The sequence below is a fragment of the Zerene cesonia genome, chromosome 8 (genome assembly GCF_012273895.1).
Source record: "Zerene cesonia ecotype Mississippi chromosome 8, Zerene_cesonia_1.1, whole genome shotgun sequence".
NCBI classification, from domain to species: domain Eukaryota; kingdom Metazoa; phylum Arthropoda; class Insecta; order Lepidoptera; family Pieridae; genus Zerene; species Zerene cesonia.
The window spans coordinates 6,927,027-6,944,111 of NC_052109.1; the positions used below are offsets into that span (position 1 = coordinate 6,927,027).

The 17,085-nt window shown below is 32.8% G+C and overlaps 1 protein-coding gene across 3 annotated transcripts in view; it reads right to left on the bottom strand.

Annotated features, from left to right (window-relative positions):
* LOC119828537 overlaps window positions 1-17,085 on the bottom strand; it is a 108,718-nt gene that overhangs the window by 29,856 nt on the left and 61,777 nt on the right. The window contains exon 1 of one of the 3 annotated variants that reach the window (XM_038350719.1): window positions 3,402-3,550. The exons of the other annotated variants lie outside the window; for them this stretch is intronic. The gene's annotated coding sequence lies outside the window, so the exon portion shown is untranslated. Of the gene's footprint in view, window positions 1-3,401; window positions 3,551-17,085 lie in introns of those variants that run through there. 3 annotated transcript variants of the gene reach the window in all.

Genomic DNA, 17,085 nt, shown 5'->3' on the forward strand with positions numbered 1-17,085 from the left:
AATCCCTATTATTATTAAATGCGACCATCTGCCTGTCTCTTTTTAACGCCTAAACTACTGAATCGATTGTGATGCAATTTGGTAAAGACTTCATTTGAGACCCGAGAAACAAACAACACATAAAATAGTTGTAATCCAAAAATCCTACGACAATAGGAATTATATGAGGAATACCCCGAGACTGTCTATTTAACTACGCGAGCGAAGCCGAGTGCGGATAGCTAGTGTTATAAGTATGTTAATTACTAACTATTCAATATTTAAAATCACTCTTTAAATAGTTTCCTCACATTTATTTCTGAATATCTATACCTATTCAATATAAGATAATCCATTAAAATTATCAAATATTAAACGTTATATCATACCAGTCACAATTTAATATTAATCGGGTCATGCGAACCTTGAAAACGGTATTTTAACTTATCAATAAGTCAATAGTTATGAAGCATGATAAATATTATGACTCATCTGTTTAACGACAAATTTTACGAAACTATAAATTCCTACTATATATAATAAATATAACATAATATAGTATATACAAATACTTGAAATTGTGCAACATATAAATGAAGTACCTTCACTTTATTTTAAAATAAACCAACTAATTGCCATTCCGTATTTTCTAATGAATAACCATTAAAATCTAAAACCTACAAACTTTAAAAATGCTTTTATTTACAATACACTATTTTATCGCTACACAGTATAAAAAAAGTTTATATACATATTACTTTAATTCAGTAATCATTTTTTTTAATACTACAATTAATGACAGTGTTCACGTCGCCTATAATTCAAAATTATAATATATAACTTACCGAATTCTAATTGCGAAAATAGCTCTAATCTTGAATTGGTATAGTTATAAAACCCTCCACGTCATATCAATTAAACTAATAAAGTACTTAATAATTTACTAATCAGAAAAAACGATACGTCTACACTATTTGATCGAAAACATAATTTACAAAAGAGGTTAAAATGGTAAAACTGCGAAATTCCATCTTTTATTTATTTGACATTTTTAGCGACCTTTTATTATAGAGAAAGCCTAGCACTATCACGTAGGCGGCTTCGAAGAAATCACGCCTATAGTTAATTTGACCGATTGTAGGCGTTTATATTATCTGTGAAATTTTAAACAAATACTGCGAACTCAAACGAGTTAGGCGATTTCAATAAATTGCCCGAAAAGGTTTAACGTATTCAATAAATTGTAATTAATTAATTTTACCAGTGAACACTCCATCAGTTGTATCATCTTTCATATTTTAAGTTGGTCTAACAGACTGTTTGGTCCCACACTCCATAGTACAAGCTTTACTCATTTTAAAACTAGATGGCGCTGCATATACCGAAAAGTCCATGCTCCTCGTGTTTTATAAAATGCATTTTTGTTATTATTACTTTGTTTGAGGGAATGCCATATTACATTTTAATAACATTATATCTAATGGGTTTAATGATGATATTATTTCATATTACTTATTATTTTTTTATTTGAATAGCTGGTACCTATTTATGTATTATTAGAATTTCAAAATTTGTTTCGTAATTATTTAACATGGTGTTTATAATACTTTATTCTTATAATTATTTGCACGTAGATGTGTATGAAAATAAATAAACTAATTAACTAGCAAAACAAACTTAAAAATAAATTTTAATGATAGAATTAGACAATAAAGTTGTTTCACTTGCTCTTTTACAGAGTAGACGTAAGGAAATTATTAAATCTCGACGATCCTAATCAGTTTGGTGTGAGTGAGTTTTTCTTACATAAAATTATTGTTACACCGAGGTTTGTTCACAAGTTTGTATTAAATATGTTAGAGTGGGTCTAAAATCGAGTCTAAAGCAATCGGTTACAAACAAACCTACGGGTTAAACTTATAGAAACAAAAACAACAGATCTTAGTCAGTAAAACTACAAGGATAATATTTAACTAATAGCATAACATTTCCAAACATATCCACAACACAAAATATTCAATGTTTCCTTTGAAGAAATAGTCATCATTTTCACTTATCTAGCTACCGAATGTTCGAATTAAATAAACACACGGGTATCAAGGTTATTGCCATAGAGTAATCCAATAAGCAGACGATAATACAATTACGTTATTATATTAAACGATCTATTCCTTGTGGAACGTTTCGATCAGCGTTATTTATTATATAGCTCTCTGTATTCAAGGTGATTTTAATAAAATCCACCCTAGCATTTTGCGATAGTAGGTGCTGAGTTTATATAATTCATTTATGACCGAAAAACAATTTTATTCAATATACCTACTGGCATTGAAAAGACCTAATTTATAATCTTCTACGAAAGTCAAATTAACAGCCAACTTAGAACTTACTATTTAATAAATGGCTGTTTTGTGATTTTCACAAAACAGCCATTTATTAAAAAAAAATACTCGTGACGAAATGTATCAAATATAAAGACATAGCTGAAGACACGAAAATATTATTAGATACAAACATATAACTCGCTTATAATCCGCTCAAACTAGATTTTGTAATCGAAAACTTTAGAAATCAAACGCATCCCATCTAGTGTGTACAAAACATTTTTATGTTAACCAAAAAAACTTTATAAAACCTAGCGTCCGCGTTCCTGTATTTTGGTTCAGTGATCTGGACAACGGCCCGTGTGCATTGTTCAAAATGTATTCCCAACGAATTCATAACTATGATTCATTGTTTTTTTTCCGTTTTAATAATAAAAATATTTTATCCAAACATGTAGCATTAGAAGAGTATATTGTTAATCTTAGGATAACTTTGTATTTGTCGATTGACGAATCATTAAAGTAATTTTATGAAAAGTTATGGGTCCAACTTAACCTGCCAATAATAACAAATATATGCTCTGTTTGATAACTGTCAGTGTTATTTTAAAAACCAAAAAATTACTTTTTTGAATATTGAATATTCATTGTAGATTGTTGGTACTCAACTATAATTTTAAATAATAGTACTCACGATTTACTATTCAGTATTCTCATTTGAGAAAAGACGAAACCAATAATAAATTTATGTTTGTTTATATAATGAATGTTTGTCATTTGCCCAAGACTACGCAAAATTGTTTTTTTGCATTGAAAATATCACAGGTAGGTTCATTAGATTACAATATAATATTAATTCGTATTTATGAACACTACTAGTGTATATTAAATATTACCTATTGGACTCAAATTATTTGCTGTAGAAGTTAATGATTACTAGGTACCACGGTAAAAAAGTACAGTAAAATAAGTGAGACCACAGAATAAATAAGCAGGAAAGACTGTAAAGTAAGGTGGAGTATATAGTATTTTTAACAAATAAATATTATGTGTTTAGATTTTATACATAACACACAATAAACAAAAAGTTTTACTAACTTGTTATGTAAATACAGCTGAACATCCACAACATGATTATCACGAAACCATTTGAAAATCGTTTCAAAAGCACAAGTAACACACACTTCACAGATCACAACGCGCGTCTTATTTACGTCGCGTGCGGACGTGCGGCCGCCTCGATAACTAAAAACTGAATGATTCAAATTTCGAACTACGAATGTATTCTCCCGCTGTGACAGGACGCGCGACGTGTGATTGGTTGAATAAAATATTCAGGTAGTCATGGTTCAGTTTTTCAACACTATTGTTGGACTTTTTGTATCGTATACATTTGAGTTTGATTCTTTGTCTAATAGATGGACTATTCGAGTTATTTTGTGCCTTTGTAATAATTTAGACTTTGTTTTATGATGATAATAAATAAGTTTCCGTTTTTATAATGATCTCAAATTTGTATTATTTAATATACCTACATACCGCTTTTTATTTGTATTAATATCGCATTTTATTGTGATTTCATGTCTCTCTCATCATCGTCATCATCATCATCATCATCCCATATATGTTCCCACGCTGAGAATACTATTTCTTTGGTAATTTTACTTATTAATAGAGAGATATGAAATCACAATAAATCGACTTTCCGACGCTAACAAAAACATAAATAAGCCTTGTAAGAAATTTCACAATTACAAAAATAAAATAACATATTATTCTGCACATGATTCCAACAATTTAGTAGAAGGTGTTCATAAATTAAAACACGAATATTTCCTTCTAAAAGCTCTAGTAAGGTCTCAAGGTGTGAGGGAAGTAATTAAGTAAATGTATATAGCGACGTGATTACTCAGTGCATTGCACTAAATAAAACCCGACTAATTATGAAAGTGACTCTGAGATATTACATGCGTATAAAGTTCATGCTAATAAATGTTAACTTTAAAATATGCAAGTTTATAATGAGAATTCGGATTGTGAATGTTTTTATTGTTTGTTTAAACATGATTTGAATCATGGATTAAATGATATAGATCAGAGATATTTTGTGCCGATTAATGTTTTATTAGTATTAAATAATACGCTTTTTTTTAGAGTTTTTATGAATTATGAATTTGTTTGTAATTTGTTTATTTTTTATTAACGACAAAACTACTACAATAAATAAACTTAAATAAAAAAACTTATCTTCTTAAATTTAGTATAAAAGAACAGGAAATAAAATAATAAACATTGGTTATTCATTACATTTAGAGCCATTATAATACTACTTATTAATTCATCATCAGCCCACACATGTTCCCACTGCTGGGACACATGGTCTCCTATGAGGTCTCCTATGAGGGTTCAGGCCATAATCCACCACGCTGGCCAAGTGCGAATTGGCAGATGTCACATGTCGTCGAACTTTTGATTCTTGGACATGCCGGTTTCCACACGATGTTTTCCTTCACCGTGTTAAGCAGTGGTGATGTTATCCACATGTGCAGAAGTGGTGGCTCACCACTGAGCCACCACTGCTTTTATTTATTACTTATCAGTTAACCTAGGTTGTGTTCTACCATATAATAACAATGCGAGAGTTCCTTATAATAAAACCCCCATACATACGTAATGCTAATACCAACATGAATCTTAGGTTAAGATATTAAAAGAGACAAATATTTGAACACGATGAACCATTGGTGGTCGAAGATAAATAAAAAGACGTAACGCGCCGCGTGCACGGAGTTAGCACAAAAGATCTACTGGTTCTAGGTGCAGGGTGTATGCGCACTGTGGGGCTATTGAAGTCGAAACAGAGTTACTTGCCTATAATATTAGTAGGTATCTAACTAATATTGCGAAAGTAACTCTGTCTCTGCTTCATGTCTAAACCATTGAACAGATTTGGATTTTATTTAGTACAGATATAGTTTGAGACCCTTGTAAGGATATAGGATAGTTTTTATCCCGGAAATCTTACGGCAACGAGAGCTATGTAGGGAAACCCTGGAACATCTTTTTTCTTTGCTATGCGGGCGAAAAACTGTTCAATTGTAGTAGAAATTTGTGAATCGTGTTTTGAAAAAGTTATAGTTATTATAAATTAAGGATAGAAAATAACATGTATTGTGATAATTCTTAATTGCTTTAAAAAATTAAATTAATTAACAAAAAATCGAACCTAGATAAACAGACTTCATATAACATACATATGTAATATTAATAAAAGACAGACTTATCGTTTTAGTGTTTTCGGGACCAAACGTAAAAGCTTCCAAATAATAATGCACTAACAAATTATCATTTGATTGCAAAGTATTTGAGGAAATTTAAAATATGTGATGGTCAAATAAATCTCCCTTGTTAGCCTGTCTAACCACAGTGCGCATAGACCACAGCACTAAGGCAAAGGCGACGCCGACGCCATTAGCCGAGCGGCTAACACGAGAACAAACAAGAAAACACGCCTGGCTAAAACTACGGATAAAGCGTTTGACCATCCACAGACTAGCTAGGCACAGAGATTGAGCTGCAGATAAAAATATTGTATTACTACAAAAGCAATTTTGGCTTACACGCGATTTTGTGCGGTTTTCTCTGAGATGAAAAGTAATCTATGACTTCCCAATTTGTCAATGTTATGCGTAAATCAACAGGTTGCTTGTAATCTTACTAATATTATAAATGCGAAAGTTTGTAAGGATGTGTGTGTGTTTGTTGCTCTTTCACGCAAAAACTGCTGAAGCAATTGCCATGAAATTTGGTACGTAGACAGCTGGACAACTGGAATAACATATAGGCAACTTTTGATCCCGATATTCCTACGGGATACGCACTTACGCGGGTGAAACCGCGGGGCGCAGCTAGTGTTTAATAATGTAAAATACTTGTAGTTTCTTTTTCGACTCCTCAAATTATCTTTTACTTATTAACTTAGCAGCACTTGGCCAGCGTGGTGGATTATGACCTGAACCCTCATAGGAGGTCTGAATCCCAGCTGTGAGAACATATATGGGCTGATGATGATGATGATGATAATGATGAATTAACTTAAAACTATTACACTTACTACTAATTATTCAATTCAAATATTCAATGTTTAATATATTTGCGTCGTTTTATTAACGTAATGATACATTGAGTTTGTCATCAGTTCTTTAACCGCATCTTCGAAAGATAACATTTCCTCCCATTTCCTACACATCCAATTAATATTGCCTTACTAATTTCCACGTAAATCCCTTTAACGCAATATAAAACACGTGTTCCTGCAATTACTCTGCGCGAGCATCGAAGTGACGTACTCGTATGTCAACATTCATCACGCTAGGGACCCGCCACTAATATGTAAACATGGTCTCAATAAGCTTCCATATTTGCGAAGGTTACCTACGTACATAATATAGAATATACGAGAAACGCGTATATTAAATATCACTTAACTACTAAACGAAATTTGTTTCAAGTTCGCGATAAAACTAAAAAATGCATGACGTGCATATTTCGAATTATATTTTAATTACGTCTATTAATTATTGGGAAATCGATAAATATATGGATAATAATGTCATTGGCGCTTTATCTATGCTAGCTGTGCACCCCGGATTTGCCCGTGGTATATAGCTTATATATCGTGGTACGTATAATCTAACACTCATTAATCACGTACTCATTAAACAGCGAAATTTTCTTTAATTGATGCATTGATTCCTAAGCTTAGCGCACAATAAAGAAACGAATCCTTCAGCTTCATCTTTAATATTATACATTATACATAAAAATAGATAATACAGTTTATATACGAAAAAATTATACAAAGAGCAAAGTATGCCAGAGCGTATTACATTATACATACATATTGTCAGTTGATTCGAGAAATTGTCTTGTAGTTCTCCTGTATCAAGTACACAATTACTTAAAAAATTAAACCATAAAACTGTAGTGTATTTTTTTTATGTTCAAATTATTCGTTTACAATTAATTATTTACTTAATTTATTCGTTTTATTATAGTAAGTAAACATTGTTAATACTACATAATGAAGACATATATCTATCACACGCTACAGACATAACGAAACAGCATTTATAAATAACAGACAATTATAAAGATAATCTCTTCAAAATCGCAGTATAACAAATCCGTTCCAATGTTACAATTAAACGCGAAACAAAACCATCGTCAAGGGAGACGAAAACAAATTTTACAACCTAATTCCCATCTGGATGTAGGTTAAGCAAGTGTTCCACATTCAGACAGTCATTTGCCAAACGACACTGCCAAGGCAGAACTCCATCCGTTATCAATAGCCGCTTACAAGCTATGGGGTCTTGGCAAGACTGGCGGAAGTATGGAGAAGTCAGGAGCCAAATGCCATCTGTGTCGCATCTCTGAACGTTACCTGAGTGATAGCTAGATACACTTAAATACTTATTCAATTCAGCTTCAGGAAACTACTTTTGAGTCGTCATAGCTTCAACATTTACCACCGGGTCGGTAAGCAGTTTCTCTAGAGACAAAATCAGGCAAGACGCTGTTGTTATTCTTTGCAAATCATGTCAATTATACATCTTAATACTACGTAGGTGGTATATACAATATACATAATAATGATGCCAAAAAACTAACTTCGTAAGTATCAATCGAATATTGATCTGTTATTTTATATTTAATAGTTAAATAGCTTAATTATAGAGTATCTAATAATACATTATTCAGTATTTAAAGGCGATTACTGCTTAATATTATACCTTTATGTAAATATTACATTAGAATTTTGTTTGTCTCTTCGTCAAGTCTGAACTACTGAACCAATTTGTATGAAACTTGGTAAACATATAGTTTGGGACCCGAAAAAGGATATGAGATAGTTTTTATCCTGAATATCACACGCGGCCGAAAACTACGCGTAGAAAACAAAAGTCTAGATAGACTTTTTTCTTTTCGTTTAACAGTGCGGAAAAGCTGCGGGAAGGGTAGGGTAAATGTACATAAAATTTAACAAACCCTTCCCAAATAGCGTTCCGGATACTGTTCCAATAAACAAAGTGCAAACCAAAAATCCAAATTCAATATTTATATTTCATCAAACAATGAAAAGATAATAATGAATCCATCATGTTTCGCGAAATGAACTGGATGGATATCATAAATTGATAAAGTTAAATGAGAGTAATTGTTTATTTGTATTGGGATTAGATGATGGGATTAGATGCAAGTCACAGCGTTACTCGATAGCTAACTGTACGCCCGCGGCTTCGCGTGGTAAAACGAAAAGATCTAGATGTTTCCAGGGTTTTGCTCATATAGTTCCCGTTCCTCTGGGATTATTGGTTGTATATTATCTATGATTAAGGAATAAAAATTAAACAAATATAAATTACGTGTGGTTGCGTGCGCCAAAAAGGATGCTCCTCAATATGGATCAGTGACACCCATCCGACATCTGGATTGCCAGCTACTTCACGCCTTTTAAATAGCATATATTTTGTAAAAAATAGGAAGATATAAGGAAAAAAAATATAATTTTCGAAATCATTGTCATAAACAAAAAACTACTTAAAATTACGCAAACAGAAATTCCATAACCAATAAACTCACACAAACCTAAACTATATTAACAACAATACACAAACACGGCGACAAGCAACTCAATTACGATAGAAGAGTCGAGAAATGGGCGGGCCACTCACGAGCTCACGACTAAAAACTGAAGTCTTAATTAACTCAAACGACGTCAATTTAGAAGGAATCCTGTACGTGATGGTAGATTTACGACGTTAGTAGACGTACGTGGAGAATTAACATATGTTGGCAACACAGATTCGCCTCCACGCAGTATTTTGCAGTGCGGAGTTATACAGACTTTTTAGTTCATTATTTATTTATTTATTAATAATGAATTTCTAACAGAGCACACAATTAACAATTTGAAAAGCCTGCCACATTCATAGTTTTCTGCACCTTCAATTACAGGAAATTACAACATTCACGTTATAAAAAATTAAATGTGATAAAAAGAATTAAAGAATTAAAATATTAAAGGTCTGTTCGATTGTGTATAGGCTTCATATTGCTAATTTACATGGACTAAGATTTTTTGGCATTTCAATTCTTTTTTTATTGTCACACTAGCGGTCCGCCTCGGTTTTGCCCGTGGTACATATATAGCCTCAAACACTCCTTATTTAAATACCTATGAAACTGTAAAAGAATTTAAGAAATCGATCCAGTTGATCCTGAGATTAGCGCGTTCAAACAAACCAACAAACTCTTCAGCTGTATGGAAAGTGTGTTAGTTGGGCTACGTAATAATATGTACCTATACATTAGTGACAATAGAATAAATGCAAAATTTCTTAGCACAAAATTACATATGAATAAAGTACAATGATGACATTTTTTGGTATTTTGTTTAGATATTATCATATTATGTGACTAATTTAGATGAAACATATGAAACAATCGCTAGAAAACTACTTTGATTCCATGATACAGTCAATATTCGTATATATTTATTTGCTCGTTTACGCTTTTTGACATTTTTATAATTGAATCATCCATTTGTCATTGAAAAAGACCAGCTCTTGCATGACTTTAACCGAGTCTTTAACTTTTGTCTCTAATTAACAAAGTATTTCACTATTTTACTTTTTTTTGTTAGTTTTATTTAGTCAGTTAGTAAGTGTAGTAAGTTTTTAATGTAGATATTAGTTGTAAATTTATTTATAAAGATTTTTTGCGCTGTTGTTTATTTTATAGACAACAAATTCATTTCTTTTTTTCTTTCTAAAATCGTTTATTCGACTTATTGAGTCGAAATGAAATATTCAATCTGTATTTAACTGTGTCGTGATTATAACTGCATTTGTTCCGTTAATTATTTCAGGCAAAGTGTCCATATTTCCTTGCCCTGATTACTAACGCTTCATTGAGCCAATTGAACCTAACCTAAGGGTCGACTAGTTCTTACTGCTTAATACTAAACGAACTGATCCTATAATGTTATAAAGTTAGTTTATGTATTAATTTAGGAATATTTTACAGTCTATATCATGCCATGCGATGCCATTTGTAATAATTATTTACTATAAAAAAGAGTTACCTCCCTCCAAAGGAAGGTCTCATTGGGAGGGAGCTGCCAGTCTGGTAAAAAACCCACGGAGTTACCGAGTAATAAAATAAAAGAAGAGTCGAAACGTTGAGGTTATGTTTTTTAGGAACGTCAGTTAGCGAATAAGGCACATAAACATAATTTTATATGAAAAAAGTGAAATGTAATGTAAATACTAATATTATTTGAATATACACTACGTTAAAAACTTATTTAAAAGGATACATGTTATAATTACATTTGAATTTGTCGTCAATTTTAATCGAAATTTGTCCAAAGGTACCGCTCACTAAAGAAACATTCTAGAATATCTCGTTTCTTACACACATGAAAAGCTTCTGGAGCAAGTTGCATACCGCATTAATTGCGGGCACGTGTTCGAATTCAAATTCAAATTTGATTTCGGTGCATATCATTGTAATTAAAATGGGGCCACGTTTAGAAGTTAGGCAACTAGAATTCGAAATTATGCATAACGAATATCTGCTGGAAATTCCAATTTAGTTCTCAATTGCTTCAACTTTGTATTGATGTTCTTAAATTAATCTTTTGGGTGGATTTCTGTTGGCTTTTATTAATAACGTTTCATATTTCTCAGTCCTATTTTATGCAACTTCAGAACACGCAGAATTAGATAGTATCTTTCGAGCGGATGAATTGCTTTCCGTCATTTATTTTATACATCATTAAATATAATAAGCCCCTGTCTAAATTTTAAAATGACGTTCCTTAAAATTTTAATACAATTGGCCACCTAAACTATGTCATATCCTATCCTACTAATGTTATAAATGCGAAAGTTTGTAAGGATGTGTGTGTGTTTGTTGCTCTTTCACGCAAAAACTACTGAACCGATTGCAATGAAATTTGGTACGTAAACAGCTGGACAACTGGAATAATATATAGGCAACTTTTTATTCCGATATCCCTACGGGATACGGACTTACGCGGGTGAAACCTCGGGGCGCAGCTAGTTTTTTATTTTCCTTAGCTTCTATTCATTAATTACACTTTATTAAGACTTTTTGTCATTTCGTTGTCTCTATTGTGGGAGTCGAGCACGCTTCGGCACGAATTGGGCCAGCTCGCACCGGGGAAGTACCACACCCCCACAGAAAACCGGCGTGAAATAGTGGCATGCCACTGTGTTTCGTACGGTGAGTGGGGGAGCCAGAGGCCCGTTTCCTTTTCCTAACCCGTCCCAGTCCATTCCTTCTTTCCAGTCGTTAATCCATTCCTTTTCCCTTACCCCAAAAAAGCGGGCAGCGCATTCGCAGAGGCCCTACCTTTGTGAATTTTCATGGGCGGTGGTGATCGCTTACCATCAGGCGAACCACCAGCTCAGTTGCCCGCTATGACATAAAAAAAAAATAAATAAAAATCACACATTTAATTAAACAACGTCCATTTCGTTTTTCCATTAGATCTAGATGCTTTCATAAATTTTCATATAACTTTGAAGTTTACTGTTTCTCACGTGGCATGTCTATATATTTCTAACTCGCTTGCATATTACCCATACTGCCAGTTCCCACTGGAAGTCTTAACGAGGGCAGCTATGAGAGCGACAACACGTCGGTTTTTTTAGCCTTCGCCTGGATGACTTCATCTACAAGTTACATTCTAGACGCACTAATAGACTGGAAATAGCTACCGCTGTGGCCTGCGTTGTTTATTGCTTACGGAAATTCTTAGTGTGTGAGAAATAAGTTCAGTTTTAAATCAGTGTGTGTGTGTGTGTGTGTGTGTGTTTTATATCAGTTTTTCGTAATAATAATGACAATGACCCTTTATAGTTTACAGATATAATCTATTCTAATATTATAAAGCTGAAGAGTTTGTTTGTGTTTGAACGCACTAATCTCAGAAACTACTTGTCCGATTTGAAATTCTATCAGTGTTAGATAGCCCATTTATTAGGGAAGACTATAGTATATGTACCACGAGCGAAGCCGGGGCGTACTAGTATAGAATGTATATATATATATATATATATATATATATATATAATAATAATGTTAATGTTATTTAGCATTGTAAATTATCATTCATGGATTTGAATATTTTATATAATTTAACTTAGTAAAAAATTACTAAAAACTTTTTTGTTCGAATAATTCCTAAGGGGATCGTGCCCTGAAAGTTTCTTTAGAATTGCCCTTCAAAGAATTAAAATTTAAGCCGATATTAATTCTTAAGAATTGTTAAGATTTACAGTCGCGCATTTTTTATTGAAGCATACAAAAAGTTTTATTTTATATTTAAAATAAATGATATAATTTTATTATATGTTCCGGTTCCACATTAAAACAACTGCACCGTTTTTAAAACAACAACTACATGGCTTAAATTGATAGCATTTCAAGGTGTATCAGACATCAAATCCTATCCTTTCCTATATCCTACTAATATTATGCGAAAGTTTGTGAGGTTGGATGTATGTGTACGTGTATGTTTATTACTGATTTTACAAAAACTACCGAACCGTTGGCTATGAAATTTGGTAAGATAGCTGGACAACTAGAATAACACATAGTCAACTTTTTATCCCGATATTCCTACAACATACAGCCTTACACGGGTGAAGCCGCTAGGCGCAGCTAGTATAAGAATATAATTAACGATTAATTAGCACAATTTTCTTTATTCCAAGATTTAACAAATGTGTCCTTAAATAAGAATTAACTGACAAAGATAATTATCAAATACACACATTAACAACACATAACGAAAACAACAAAAGATGGCGGCGGAGATATATTTATAGTCACGAGCGAAAATTGTAGCTCCCAGCTATATTTTAACTTCACTCGTTAATTTATTACACTTCATACAACATAAGTTAATTGGATGTTGCATTTAATTCGCGTAATTGCTACTGGTTCGTCCCACTTGCAAATCGATTGGTGGGAATGGAATAGTTTTTACAGAGGATATACCTTGTAATGGTTGCGGGTTCAAGTAACATTGAGAGTGATTTGATTTGCTTGTAAATTCATTAAGAAATATACAGGGAGACTCGTGAGATATACATATATATAGCTCAAAATCGATAATGTGATTTTCGGAGATTTATTTTTCTACTAGTTGCGGTTCACTGTTTCACCCGCGTAAGTCCATATCCCGTCAGAATTTCGGGAACAAAAGTTGCCTGTATGTTATTTCAGTTATAAAGCTATCTACGTACCAAATTTCATTGCAATCGGTTCAGTAGATTTTGCGTGAAAGAGCAACAAACCCACACACATATTTACAAACTTTCTCATTTATAAAATTAGTAGGATAGGATGTCATAGCGGGCAACTGAGCTGGTGGTTCGCAGGATGGTAAGCGATTATTGTCCATCATTAACATTTAAGGGGTAAGGGACAAAAAAGCTTTGAAGAAAGGTAAGATTGAATGGACTAAGAAAGGTAAGGAAATGGAAACGCGCCTCGATCTCCTCTCCTCACCCTACGAAACACAGTAGTATTCGGATGCTACTTAAAAAAAGGGTTGTCAACTATACACATTTTATCGAATCACGCCATTCCACAACACAAATACACTTTCATACAAAATAGTCGCATTACAAAAGGTACAACACTTTCACATATAAACACGGTAATATGGACTCACTAGTGACACCCGCCAAATATCTATAAATCAACACCATCCTACTTTTATTGTCACATAATTCACATTCGTTTATTGTAATTTCATTGTATTCATTTCTTTGATATTCTGAATATATGACAGTACTTGACAATCGCTTTGTACCGTCATTAATAAATAATTATAAAGAATGAATAAGGAATAAATGTTATGTGGGTTTATTGTTAGATTCCGTGAACAATTGTTGTTTTGACAAAATATAATAGTAAATTTGGTAGTATTTTTAGAATTACATTGCTTTACTAACAGAAGTATGTTTTCGGTAATAGTTTAATTAATTTTTTTTTTTTTATGTCACCGTCGGCAATGGAGCTGGTGGATCGCCTGATGGTAAGCGCTACCACCGCCCATGAACATTTATAGAGGCATAAGGTCCATTGCAAACCTTACGCCTCTACAAATGGATTGCCGACTTTTTGGGAAGGGATTGAAGGGATAGAAAGGATTGGCGATGGGAATAAAGGAAAGGACTGGGAAGGGTAAGGAAAAGGATATGGGCCTTATATAGATGCTTAATCGTTTTTAAATAGCATCTATTTATACGTTAGGTATGAAGTTACAATGTTGCATAATGCACTTTTGATAAATAATTCTAGAATAACATAAATAATTATATAATAATCTACAATAATTGAAAATTACAATGACCCGTTAAAGTTGAAATCTAGAAGTTTTAGAAAGAATTTACTTAAAGAGAATTTATCAAAACAATATCTCAATACAAAATAATTTCATATTAAAACATGTTTTATACAATTATCTTATATCGTAAGAACCTTTAATAATCTGTATTGTATCGATTAGTTTCTTAATGGAATCTCCACCTCCACTAACAATAAAATGATATTATTTTAATGACAGCTCTAATTAGCGTCGCGTCAAAGACATGTAATTGAACAGGCATACAAGCACACGCAAAGCGGAACAGAATAATTTAACATAGACGCTATCAAAGGGGACTTGGCTAATTTAATGTATATCGTACCAATTTTAATTAATTCCTCCTTGTTTGTTGCTCTATGTAGGCCTGTGTTCACGTGGGAATCATAATGCTGCGTCAGTTAGGTTAGTCGTAGCATTAGTTGTGTGTGTGTGTGTGTTTTTTTTATATTTGTACCAAGTGTGACCACTAAGTTCAAAAGTGTAATGTTTTTTTAGATTAGAATTATTCAGACATTTCACTCGCTGTATGTATATAAATTTTTATGTAAAATGTCACATCGTATTTCGTACAGCAGACAATACTCTGTACATAAGATAATATTTTATCGCACATCCACGATCAACATCCAAACAGTTTTTCGTACATTCAACCATTCTGAAAACGGTTAATATTCAATGTTTTTTTGTCGTAAAATGCGCATGTCTTTATGACAATATCTTTATAGGAACACTGTAATATTTTCTGTTAAAACCTGGTTTTAGCGGAGGTTGTTTACAAGTCGAACAGACTCGCTAATGGCACTTTACAATTAAATCTTAATGCATTTAAGCGGCAGCCACTACTCATTTTCGTTGGATATTTCACAGGATTAAATATATAGTTATTACATAGCTGGATGTAGTAATAAATTTTGTTTTACGTATTTTTATATGTTGGTGAAGTATTTTAATAAAGGTTTATTGATTTGTGACTAGATAGTCGTTTTTAGTAGATTTTAAAATTAAACACCTAGTAAGTTATATTGCGTATACTGAAAACTAATATAACTACTCTATCGGGTCGCCCCATCTTCGTCCGTGGTACATATATCCTACTACTATTATAAAGGCGAAAGTTTGTAAGTATTAAAAACTACTGAGCCGATTGCAATGAAATTTGGTACGTAGACAGCTGGACAACTGGAATAACATATAGGCAACTTTTTATCCCGATATTCCTACGGGATACGGCCTTACGCGAGTGAAACCGCGGGGCGCAGCTAGTAGCCTATAATATTAAGACATGATATGCTTATATTTTTTATAATGTTAATTTATAATCGTAATCGTAGGTAATAATAAAATAAATTAAATTACAAAAGTAACTAAAAAACACGCTTTGCCCTTGAAATTATTGTATTGTCACTGATCCTGGATAAATCTGCAAGGGTTGAATTAAATCTATTCTTTTATAGACGGTCAAAATCGTGCCTAAAGAAGCCAGCCAGCCAGCCACTTGAACACTCAAGTGAAGCTAATAAAGGCGTGTTAATATCTCATTCTATTCAAAACACGAAACTGCCGTTTCACAAAGTTCTGTCATATTAACGAAACAAAAACATACGACAAAGTTAAAGCAGAAGTTAATATTGCACCATGTGTTGGAATGGTGTAGAAAAATAGCCCCACGTACACACGTGGTGTAAATAATTTGAGTGTAATTAATTTTTCAAACTTTCAACGGGCTAAACTTTGCCCGCTATGAAATTCGTGGTGAAGAATTTTAGGGTTCTCTGATGGAGGGGGTGTTTGTAATATTTTTGAATAAGTGAATGGATACATGAAGAATCTTTACACATATTTTATGAAGCGACGGAGCTAATATTCTATTAATAAAAAACGAAGGAGGCTCTATATCTTCTTTGTTCGTCTGTATTGTTCTATGCTTGTACTGTGTTCGACGATAGAAACTATAATGGTTACTCCCCCTTCCAGGGACTATATAACTAACGAAATCAACTTATAGGCGCTTAAGACATACACCAAGCAACAGAGAAGTGCGTAAATTAATATTTTAGAACAACTTTTAGGGCAACATACCTACTCTGATACGACTAAATACTGATTCTGTACATTCTATTCCTCGTGATTTCGCTCAGAAGTTTTTACCATCAAGTGTACAATGTGTATTCGTTTGAGCGTCGGTTATGCCGCAAAAACATCGGAATGGATCGTAAATTTTGAAAGGGCGCCACCGGTTTTTTCAGTTCAAACCGAATTTATGGTAAGTATTGAAGTTTGGGGGTTTACGATTTTATCTCCCGTTTC